Source organism: Poecile atricapillus, chromosome Z (genome assembly GCF_030490865.1).
Source record: "Poecile atricapillus isolate bPoeAtr1 chromosome Z, bPoeAtr1.hap1, whole genome shotgun sequence".
Classification (NCBI taxonomy): Eukaryota; Metazoa; Chordata; class Aves; order Passeriformes; family Paridae; genus Poecile; species Poecile atricapillus.
Window position 1 is genome coordinate 138,422,502 of NC_081289.1, and position 11,742 is coordinate 138,434,243.

Consider the following 11,742-nt stretch of genomic DNA (forward strand, 5'->3'; position numbering starts at 1 on the left):
CTGTGCACTCCTATGTAGAAAGGAGGAGGCTGAACTTTTCTGCAGAAGCCTGAATCATTGGGAGGGTAATTAATGCAAGTTTCCCAGACAGGTGAACAAGTCTGGAGAAGCCTTCCTGCCAGGCCTGAGCGTGCTGAGTGACGCTGTCATCTCTAACCTGGGGCTTGCTGTCCCATGGAAATTTGGAAAAAACTTCTATGGGGTCTTAAAAAAAAAATAGAAAACCACTGAACTCACAAGACTGAAACCCTGCAGCAATGTCCATGTTGGAGAGCAGTGCTCACACACTCGCTTGGAGAAGAGAGGGATTGGAGCCTGCAGGGGCTGTTCAGGGGTTTGATTGTCTTCCTCTTGGCTCCACCAGCTGATCTGCATTCCTGTCCCCTCCAACCACCCCTTGCTGGTTACCCCATTTCTGTCAGCACCCTGCTGCAGACCTTGGGGCAACCACAGTTATATTCCTGACTTGTTTTTGAGACTGAGGCTGAAGGGCTCAGACGTGCAAAAGGTTCCCTTGGGCACATAGGGCAGAGCATGGCTGTGCCCTGCAGGTGCTGTCCCTCAATGCTTTGTTGTGCCAACCTCTCAATCCCCATCTACAGCTGTCTGCAGGGCCAGATAAATCTTCTCCAGACTTGTTTACCTGCTGTGAGATTTCCATTAATTAACCTCATGCTTCTCCATCCTGCAGGAAACCCATTGGCTGCACCAACCTGAAGCTTTCAATCCATGGTAGGTTTGGCACATCCCATTTCCTTGTCCCATCTAGCACACCTCAGATCTTCTGCCTGAACTATAGGATGGGTTCTTCCCCTCTTCTAATCTTTAGCTGTCAATTCAAGTGCAGGAAGGGTGCAAAAAGAGCCAACAGCCATGTTTGTGTCTTGATGCATATCAGGGCCAGTCCATTCTGCAGAATTCCCATTTTAAAGATGGAGAAGTCTCTGATGCTGTCCCAAACAATAAGCTGTGGTTTTTAAATCAAATGGGTTTATTTTTCCTATGTGTGGACATTTCAAGGATCTAGAAGAGTAGGAGAGAGGGAGTATAAAAGCTAAGCCTTTGCATCTGGACCCTCATTTGCACAGTGCTTTAAATTAATATGATTTATTTCTTGTCTTTGACACATTCACTGGTGCTGCAGGGGAGACTTTGAGCTGGATGAGCTGGCTGTAGTCTGGTCCTGTGGGTCTGCATCTCCTTATCTCCAAGACAATCAAAATACCCTTCCTTTGCTTTTGCCCTGGGGAAGATAAAAAACTGTGAACATACTTGCCAGTGGTCAAGAAGAACCAAAAAAGGGCATGTTTTAGCTATTTGTTTCTTCATGCTGCCCCTTTGGTATGAGAGTGGGGTAAAAGCAGAAAAACCCTGTAGGGTGGAAGCCTGAAAACCTCTCTCTTCTCAGGAAGAGTGTACAGAGAAGGGACTGCAAGATGGGAACCAGAGGAATCAGTAAGGACTTTCAGGGGAGCGAATTCTTCTCTCTGCAAGCAAGCAGCCAACATTCCACAAAGGCCACAAAACTTAGATAAAAGCCTTTCTCTACCTTAAGCATGTTTTTCCCTCAGCATCCATTTTTAATATATTTATCTCCTTTTTTTTTTCTTTAAGTGCAGCAGTGGTGAGCACTGCCAGGACACTCTGATCCTTTCCTAAGCATCAGAACACGTGTTCAGCTTCAGAAATGCAGAGTTTTTCCCTAGAGTGAGACATATTTTCATTTACTTGAACACTTATGAGCAAAATAAATTAGAAGGGAGGGTTTGCAAACAGTGTACCTAGCTTGTCCTATAACAGTATAACACTGTCTCTTCCAGAGCAATTTTCAATGCCATCAGATATTTTTCTGTGGAGTTTTTTCATACATGTGAAAATATTGTCCCATTGACTCTACTGTCCTAACCTCCTTTTTGTTTAAAGTCACCCACATACTGACTTTCACATATAGATGAAATATATATACATATATGCTTCTTTCACACCTACTTGCTGTTTGGAAACCTGCAAAATCTGTCAAAAGTTCTGACAGCAAAGCACAATCAAATTACCCTGCTGTTACTCCTCATATTTGTATGATTAATAAATAATAAAAGCCATTTGAGTTAATATTTTATCTGGGGCTCTCAGAAATTATCTGGAGCTCATGAAGCTCTAGCTGTTCTTATCCATGGAGGTATTTCCAAAACCTTGTCAAGCAGGAGACAAGAGGATTCTCACCTACTGAATCATGGAATCAGAATGGCTTGGATTGGGAGGGACTTTTAAAGGCCGTATGGTTCCAATCCCCAGCAGTGAGCAGGGAACCTTCAACTAGAGCAGGTTGCTCAGAGGCTTGTCCAGCCTGGTCTTGATGTTTCCAGGGAAGGGGCATCCACCTCCTCTCTGACAGGTTGCAGTGGTTTAACCCCCACCAGCAGCCAAGCCCCAGGCAGCCACTCTCTCTGGTGGGATTGGGCAGAGAACTGGAACAGTAAAAGTGAGAAAACTTGTGGCTTGAGTTAATGACAGTTTAATAGGAAAAGCAAAAGCCACACACTCAAGCAAAGCAAAATGAGTAATTAATCCACTGCTTCCCATGGGCAGGCAGGTGTTTGGCCATCTTCAGGAGAGCAGGGTTCCATCACACATAGTGGTTACTTGGGAAGACAATACCATCACTCCAAATGTCTCCCTACCTCCTTCTTCCCTGCACTTTATATACTGAACATGATTTTATATCTGGAATCAGTCAGTCTGGAATACCCCTTTGGTCAGCTGGGGTCACCTGTCTTGATTGTATCTACTCCCAGCCTCCTCTGCACCCCCAGTCTTCTTGCCAGTGTGGTGATATGAGAAGCAGAAAAGGCTTTGGCTCTTTGTTGCTGCTCAGCAAAAATAAAAACATATTTATGTTATCAACACTGTGTTCAGCACAAACTCAAAACACAGTCCCATAACTGTAAAGAAAACCAACTGTGAAGAAAATGAACTCTACCCCAGCCACTGTACTCTAAACCAGCACAGAGGTCTTTTTTTATACCACAGACTTTTTTTATACCACGGACCCCAGCTCTGGATGCTCCAGCTGGGTCTCAGCAGAGCAGAGCAGAGGGGCAGAATCCCCTCCCTCCCCTGCTGCCCACGGGGCTCTGGATGCAGCCCAGGACACGTTTGGCTCTCTGGGCTGTGAGTGCCATGGCCGGGGCATGTCCAGCCTCTCACCCACAGCACCCCCAGGTCCTTCTGGGCAGGGCTGCTCTGGGTCTGTTCATGCCCAGCCTGTGCTGATACCGGGGGCTGCTCTCACCCAGGTGCAGCACCAGCACTCAGCCTTGAACTTTATGCTGTTCCCATAGACCCATTCCTCAAGCTTGTCCAGGTCTCTCTGGATGGCATCCCATCCTTTCCTGTGTTTTGTGGTCATCGGTTTGGCAATGGGGCCATTTGAGTAATATTTTATTAACATTGGAGGTGGTTGCTGTGCGAGACCCAAGACTTTGAGGCTCTGTCAGCACTGACTCTGGCTGCACCAGAGATACTTTGCAGGGAGAGAGAGAGAGGGATGACAGTGCTTTGGAGAGCCCTGGTGTACAGGGTACAGTGTACAGCCATCTAATGGAAAGTACTAATATGGGCGTAATTGAAGGTTTGAAGACTTGAGGCTATTTTGGGGGCAGTGAACTTGCCTCTTTTATAGACACAGCTGTAAGAACAGCCCAGAAGATTGAAAAGTGCTCCTAACTGTTGGGATGACATTGAATTCTGCTCCTGCCAGTCTATTCCTTATACAGCTCTCAGGGCATCTTGACCGTGAAGATATTGCACAAGCTTTCAGAGCCTGATCTTGCAGCTGGGTCTGGGTCAGCTGGGATGAGCTGTGCCTGCCTGAGGTATGTATTGCTTTGAATATTTTCCCTTGTTATCTCATTTTCCTATGTCACAGGAATGAAAAAGGAAATTTGTAAATTCTTACTGCCAGGTCATGGTTTCTCTCTGCCTTCACTTTATCTCATGACCTTCAGGCTTGGTTTCTTGGCTTGAGAGCCAGCAGCTGCTGCTCTATCAAGGCACTGCACTAAGTGATTCCCCAGACACTGCCTTATCTCCAGGGACTTGCTTGCACAGGTTCTGATAGGCACTATCTTCTGTCCCCACCTGTTGGGGGCCACATGTCCTGCCCCCCGGAACCTCTAGGAGGTGCTTTGCACAGCACAGCATTGAGATCGTGGGGCACACTCACACAGGTAGATAGCAAGCTTGTCATGGCCAATGCCAAGCTTCAGTGATGGGTGCTTCTCTATTCTGTAATCTAGAAATAGCTCACAAGGACCTATCTTCTCTTCATGCAAGTCCACCCTTGGAAGGGTGTAAGGACAAGTGATACTTCCCCAGAATATTTCCTCAATCTCCAACATTTTTTTATGACTCAGACTCCCTGAGCCAGAAGTGTCCTTATACATAATAGCCACTAAATTTTTCTCCCATTAATTTGTTTAGTTATTTTTGAAGGCAGATAAATTTTAAGCATTTGCAACATCCTGTGCCAAGCAGCTGCCAAATCAAATGACCTGTTTGGGTGCAGAATTATTTCCTTGGGGCTTGTTTTGATTCTGCCACCTGATAGCTTTTTTGATGCCCTCATCCTCACAGTGGAGAATATGATAAATGGTCCTTTTCTATCCAGTCACACTCTACCCCTCATAACTTTGCAGGCTGTACTATAATCTTTTCTGTGGTGTATTTTTTGTTGCAGAAGACTTCTAGCTGGCACAGTTATTCCTCCCATGGACACAGAGACCTTGTAGCTATGATCATCTGAAAATTGTTTTCCTTTTGTCTCCATTCCTTTCATTAAAAGATCCATGAGTCTTGGGTACAACTCCACAAACTGTGTAAAGACAAACCAAAGGGAAATTGCCATCTACCCGGTGACTTCAAATTGTCCCATGCCCATACTTTCTTCCCTGGATGTTGCTGCTGTCCTTATACAGACGGCAAGACCTGCTTCCTGTGGGATCTGTCTCTTTGTGTTTCCTCCCACACCAAGTAGAGGGGAAGCAAAAGAAACCCCAAATGACAGTAGAGTCATTCATCTCCAGCATAAAACTTGGGTACAATAACCAGCCTGTTTCAGGACAGAGGCTCATCTCCCATGAGGCAAGGAAGTCTTTTGCCCACGGCTTGGTGACGCACAGCAGGGCAGCATGACGTATAGGAGTGAGAACATTCAGCTGGGAGGCATGCCTGGCATCCCTGGTTTTTGTGACTTTTGGATTCACCTGAATGTCAGATAGCACAAAGCCCTCAGCTCTCTATGCAGTTGTCAGCACCTCCAGGAAGCATCTGGCCTTACCCTTTGTTCCCCTGACTCATCTTGGGGCATGTCTCTCCCCGGTTTCTAAGCAGGACAGGTAACTCCTAGTTTTTGAGGTCAAACAAGGCTAAAGGTCAGCAAAGATTTGCCAAGATTCCCCAAAGCTGATGCCTGGTTTTTATTTTGGTGGAAGAACCTTCATGTAGACCTCAAGGGTATTTTTCCTGCTGGGGAAGAAGATATATCTGACCTAAGCAGATGACAGCTCTGGCTCACAGAGCAGCCTTGCAGGGGCTTTAGGAGCCAGGAAAGAGGGGTTCATCCCAGACCAAAGCCAGAGTGCTTCTCCCTTCCAGACCAAAAGCACACCATGCTGGGGACTCATCTCAGTGCAAAAGGAGGATTCAATGCTCACAGGATAAGTCTTTTACAAGGTGCTCCTAGAGTGGCAGAACTTTGAAGCTGATTTTTGGTAGCATCATCTTAGGTGGAGCCTTGAGTGGGTTGTAATATGGTTCAGAGTGCTTCACTATCTTCCTCCCTGTGGTGGAAGACATTGGTCTTTCTCCTTCACCTAGCTGAGATGCCAAATTCCACAAAACAACTCTGAAACACCTGCATCTGGAGGTAAGACAGCCCCTGTGGCCTGAAAAATCACAAACTAGGAGGGATGTGGCAGAGACAGTCAACACTGTTGCTTAATCTCTGTTTCTATGAGAAGCAAATGCAAAATGGAGAACTGTGAGGGAATATCCTGAATGCCCTTCCCGAATTCCTGAATTTGCATTCCAGCAAAACCCTCCACTTGCCTCTGTTCCCCATCAGGTGAATGAGGATACATCCTGTCTTGGAGAGTCATTGGAATGGAAGGGCCAGACCACAGAGTAAAAAAGGCCAGAGCTGTTAAATCTGAGTCAGGTGTGCTCGAAGATTTCAATTAGTCATCATCATCATCACCACCATCACCTCTGCTGATGTTTGCTCAGCAATATGCAAGTTGGGTTTGGATGAAAGGCGGGGAGGGCACTCACATTGCTAGGTGATTTGGCACTCAGAGGTTTAAGCCATAAATAAATAAAACACACATTTGCATGTTCCTGGCTGTCTCCACTCCCTCTTGTCTCAAGAGCTGCCCTGAAGACTGAATTTTTTTCTGTTGTGGTTGGGAAACAGAATGCTATTCTACTGCAGGGAGATTGCTGAGGGGTGCTTTCATGGGCCAGACAAGGCATACCAACTCATCACTGATAAAACATGACAAGAGTGTAAGAAAAAAGGGGGCAGAGCTTTTCCTTTCCTTCAGTGTCTCCAATGTGATTTTTAGAGACTGAAGGTTGTTTTTCACTACCAGTGAAAAAACAGAAAAGGCTTTCTCCTCCTTGTTGCTACGTATAAAGCCAACCTGGCAACAGAAAGGAAAGAAGGTAAATTAGCTCTCTTGCCTGTTGCATAAAGCAAACAAAGTGACCAGAGAATAAAAACAAGGTACACAAAACAATCTATGCAAAAGGCAAATTGGTAATTTAAGAGGAGGCAAAACTGACGGTACATTTCAAAGCATATCGACTTCCCATTAGTTCTCTTTGTATAACTGAGATCACTAGTTTTGAGCTAAAACTGTCAGAGACTGACTTTGGACAGTCAAATCAGTCTCTTCCTTTCTGTCCCTGACATATATGTATGGATTGATTAAGCCTTGATTTTTTATTTTTTTTTTTCCCATCAAACAGGGTGTCTAATACACCATCCCAGCATTTAACCCACCCAGGAGGGCAGTGGCTGTTGTACCGTCCTGTGATCCTCAGCATTGCCCTTGTAAAGCTCTGAAGCTGCTGCTTCTGCTGGTGAGGGGGGATACCAAGTAATTTCTATGTCTCAATGCAGATGGCTGAGCCTTAATGAACCAGGTGAGGCTAAACATTAACAATCAACAAACTAAGAAAAGAGTGATGATTGAGGCTCATTTTAATCGGTGCACCATTGTTTTGCCTGGGTTGTCCCTAAGCCCCAGGATGGACCTGGGAATCTCCTTGAACCCATCCCAAAAGCAGTGTCTAGGATGCAGCTCTCCTTGGACCTTATTTTTTCGGCTGCCAGGAATGTGCTGAGTGTCTGCCTGAACCCTGGGGTGAAGCTCATGAGGTTTTGTTTAAAATGTCAATGTTTTGAAGTTAAAACTAGAAACATCTACCTTAACTTACCCTTTTGCCCTGATGAAGTCCCCCACCTCTGGCCACTGTGAAGATTGCTCAGTGGCTGCTGCTCTATTGGGAATGGCTAGAAGAATGACACAGACTCTCTTGTGAGTTGAACAGGAGAGCTTCAAAGGTTTATTACCTCAGATCTTCTTTTATAGACTGATACACGAAAGCACAGAAAGGTAAAACTCTTATTGGTCAGTGAAATAACCCATCACCATCATTGGTCAGTGGGGTACACCACCCCTCGACCTTCTCTTGCAAGAAAACAAGAAACTGACAAACAACACCTGCAAGGCTGTCTTCTGTCTCTGAGGATTGTTTTAATTCCTCATGATTTCTCAGGCCACTTTCTCAGGCAAGACTGAGAAAGTTATGCAGCCTGCTTTTCCACAGGCACTGTGCTCCCTGGTTTTGCTCATATTTAGCATCCATAAGTGGCTACATGTTTCTATGATATGGCCATACCTGGGATAAATAGTCAAACATTATGGGAGTGTGTCATTAGCCTGTGTGCCAGGTTATTTTTGGGAGTTACAAATGACTCTGTCATGTGTTAATACTTGAGAATTTAAAACATTTCAAAATATTGCAGAAACCAAAGGGAGGAACTATTTAATCCTACAATGAAATGCAGATTTTTTGAAGTGGGTCAAGCAGAACTCTGCAGAAGCAAGAAACTCCATCAAATCTGGATGAAGCTGCCAGGCAGTGAGAAGTGCCACATCCAGGTGTTATCACTGGGAGGAGGTTTTGGGGTACTTGGTAAGAAAACCCCAGCCATGGCCATGGGGTTGCCAAAGAGACTTAGGGGATGGATGCAAAAATCTTGGAGAGGGGAGCTCTGAACAGGAGCTGTCTTTGCCTGCAGGTGATACCAAGCTACAGGGTTGTGCCAAGGTTTTTGCTGCAAGTTTAGCTCTCCACACCTGCTAGGGGAGTGCAGCACTTCCACAGCAGTGGTGTTTTTGGGAAGACCCCAGGAGGGAACAAGCTGGTGCTGGGGCTAAATGGACACAGCACAAGTTGGGATCAATGTGACCGCTAAACCTGCTCGGCAGCCACATCGACCGCAGCCCTGTCCTGGCAGCTGCATGTGATGCCGGCAGCATTCCTGAGGCCAGAGCTGAGGGAGCAGGGATGTGTGTACACAGGTGTGCGTGCAGGGCTGCACTCATGTGCTTTGAGCCGTGTGCTGGAGGGTGTCACCACTGTGGTGCGCTGACGGCTGGAGATCCTTGGGTGTTGCTCCCAGCACTGAGGATGTGGGTCCACATGCTCACAGTGGTCCCTCTGTAACTGTGGCAGAATGGGATTTTCCCAGGGGTGTATTGATGCCACATTGCTATCTGTCTGTGCCTGTTAGGAAAGCTGGAGCTCCCAAGACATCATGCTGAGGAGGTGCTGGTACACAGAGTTTGGGGATGCTCACCATTGTTGAAAACCCACCTGGGAATGGCTTCACCTGAGCTGGGAAGTCCCAGGTTTCTAGGGACAGAGTACAAGGAACATCTTCCAATGTCCCAGGTGTTTCTGGGCAACAAGGATGAAGCATAACAAGAAGCAGGAGCTCAGCAGCAGCTCTTTGGGCAAGGCAGGATAGGAGGAGGGGCACGATGCCTGCAAGGGTGGGAACATGGTATGGAATGCAGTAAAAATTTTTTTTATTAATATTACTACTATTTGCATTGTAGGATTGCGTGTAATTAATGACTCACTATGTGCTGAAATGCTTTATTAAAGAACCTGTTCTGGGACAAGCGTTAGTGGTCCTGCTCCCCACTATGCAGCTGGCTGGGCTGCCCTGAGGTGGCACATCCAGGAGCTGACCTGTCCTTTTCCCCCCAGTCCCCTAAACTCCTGCCAGTGCCCCCAGAATAGATACTGACCTCATTTTTCCATACCAGTTGGGCATTACATGCCATCCCAGGAACAGCTGGGGTGCATAGGGAATGCTGGGGGATTTGCACAATGGACACTCGAGCAACCCACCCTGGACCTGTCCGAGTCCCTCCTCCTCTGTTGCTCGCAGGCAATTATGAGGATGTGTCCTTGGGGACAGGGATGACCAAACTGGTTTTCCTAGCCTTCCTAAAAATCCTGCATAGGGCTGTAATTACCCTACCCTTAAAAAAGAGGAGTCTGACATTGCAGGTATGGCCACAGCACCCGCAGGTGTCTCGCAGTGAATCACTGGGAGACTGGAACAAAGCTGGGATGTGCTGGTCCTGTCAGAGATGGGGAGGAACAGGAGCTTCTCCAGCCAAGAATCTGAATGTTTTGGTAACAGGAAGGATAAATTAGGATTACCCAAAGTTATCCAAAGTTAGGAGCTGATTCTTACTTGGCGGAATCACTGAGGCTGCACTCAGGAATTACTTGCAAAACTGAACAGGAGCTAAATATCCACACTAAGTGGAAGTCAATTCTGGAGGCAACTTTGGAATGCAGGGGAGTGTGTGCATGGATGCAGATGGATGAAGGGGGTGTCTACCCAGTTCAAGGTTGAGGGCTAAGCCTGAATAATCTGACCCAGTCCACTGAGATGGAGGAAAATATTATTTGGAGGCTATAATCAGCAAAAATTATCTCCTGGGATCCTCTGGAGAGGGTTGGGGAAGTTGCTGGTGGCCAGGATCCAGAGAGGCTGTAATGCAGCAGCCAGGCAGGAACTGCCAAGTACTACTGGGACCAGAAGCTTCATGTCACCTACAGCCACCACCTGCATCCCTGCCACAAGTTGCTTGTTGTGAGGGAGGTGCTCCTCAAATACAGCAGCTCTGTCTCCAGACACTCTCCTTGGAAAGTAGGAACCAAAAGCCCAGTCCCTGTAGCTGAGTTGACACAAAGGCTGAGATCTCACTTCCAGCAGATTTCCCTGCACGGAAGTCATTAAATACCTCGTATTTAGGATGAGAGGCTTGAGGGCTCTGGCAACGATGCTGGTGGCCACCCTAGCCAAGCAGCAGGTCAGGGGGCAGCCTTCTTTGGGAACAGAAACAACGCCTTGAGCATGAACTTGGCACCTTGATGTCCCATGCAGAGATGCTGCAGTGTGTGGAAATGAGCTCTGCAGCTGAGCAGGACATGGTATTACTCTGCTTTCCCTGGCAGAGGGATGGGTGAGAGCCTGCCCTGCTCTGAGGCAAGTCTGACACAGGAAAGACCTTCAGGGCAGAGAGTATCAGCTACACACATCCTCTGAACACAGCTTGTTTCCTACCCCCTGCCTTCAACAGAGCTCAGCTTTTACCCTAAAGCTGCTTGTTTTCCCCCAACAGCCTATGAGCAGTGAGCTGATCTGGCTTAGGGGTCCCTCTGAGGGGGACAGAGCCCAGCTTACTTCACCGAGTTCTCTGAACTCCCATGTTTACCTTCAGGATGGATGCCTGATCTTCTACTCTGTCTCAACATGCCCACACATTTGCTCCTGAAGAGATCCGGCCTGTAGTGTTCTCACAGTGCAGGAAAAAAGTGGTAGTGAGTGTGGCGAGGATTCAGGGAGAATTTGGACCTGGTGTGGGGATGAAAGACTCCCAGAGTGCTATCCCAGAGCAGTCTCTCTGGAGGATGGTCCCACTGGGGACACAGTGTCCCTGTTTTTCATGGTAAGTTGTAGAGAAGTGAATTAACTGACTACAGTTATGCAAAAGCCATCCAAAGAGCTGGAAAGATAATTAAAATTACCTGTGTCCAAAATCTGTGTCTCTCTGTTCAGGGATACACAAGGCGTGGTCTTTTGAATACCCTGACAACCCAAATCTGCCCGGACCCGGTGTTCAAAGCTGTTTCTGTAAAGGCGTACCTATCTAATTTATATAGAGGGGATATTCCTCCCACTCCAGTAATCCGCACGTAGGACGCCACTGGCTCCTGGTGTCCTTCCCAATCCCTGCCAGCGGAAGCTGGCCAGGAGGATGACGGCTCCCGGTGCCCGCTCCTCCAGGTCAGAAGGGTTTTCCTGGCTCCCGGTGTCCGCTCCTGCCGGCCAGGCCGCCTCAGGGGCTCATCCAGGCCACATCCAGGATATCCACCTCGATTAAGCATCAAGTACCACAACTGGGATCTGCAACGCGCAGGCGGCCCCGCGCTCGCCCGCCTGAAGGCGAAAGGCCGTCACACTGCCCCGAGAGCCGCAGTTTTGGGGTGAAAGGCGGTGATTTTGGAAAGCCCGCGGCCCACGCTGGCTGCCAGCGGCGCCGCCATTGCGGCGGAAGCAGAGCGGCTCTGTGGACCCGCCCCCATGGG

General features: G+C 47.6%; 1 long non-coding RNA gene across 1 annotated transcript; it reads right to left on the bottom strand.

The window, feature by feature from the left end:
* Positions 1-414: 414 nt before the first annotated feature.
* LOC131592685 (uncharacterized) lies at positions 415-11,703 on the bottom strand. The gene is made up of 3 exons (XR_009280692.1): positions 11,182-11,703; positions 2,225-2,465; positions 415-1,243 (listed from the first exon to the last, which is right to left on the bottom strand). It is a non-coding gene; the product is annotated as an uncharacterized LOC131592685 (long non-coding RNA).
* Between the last annotated feature and the right edge of the window lie 39 nt (positions 11,704-11,742).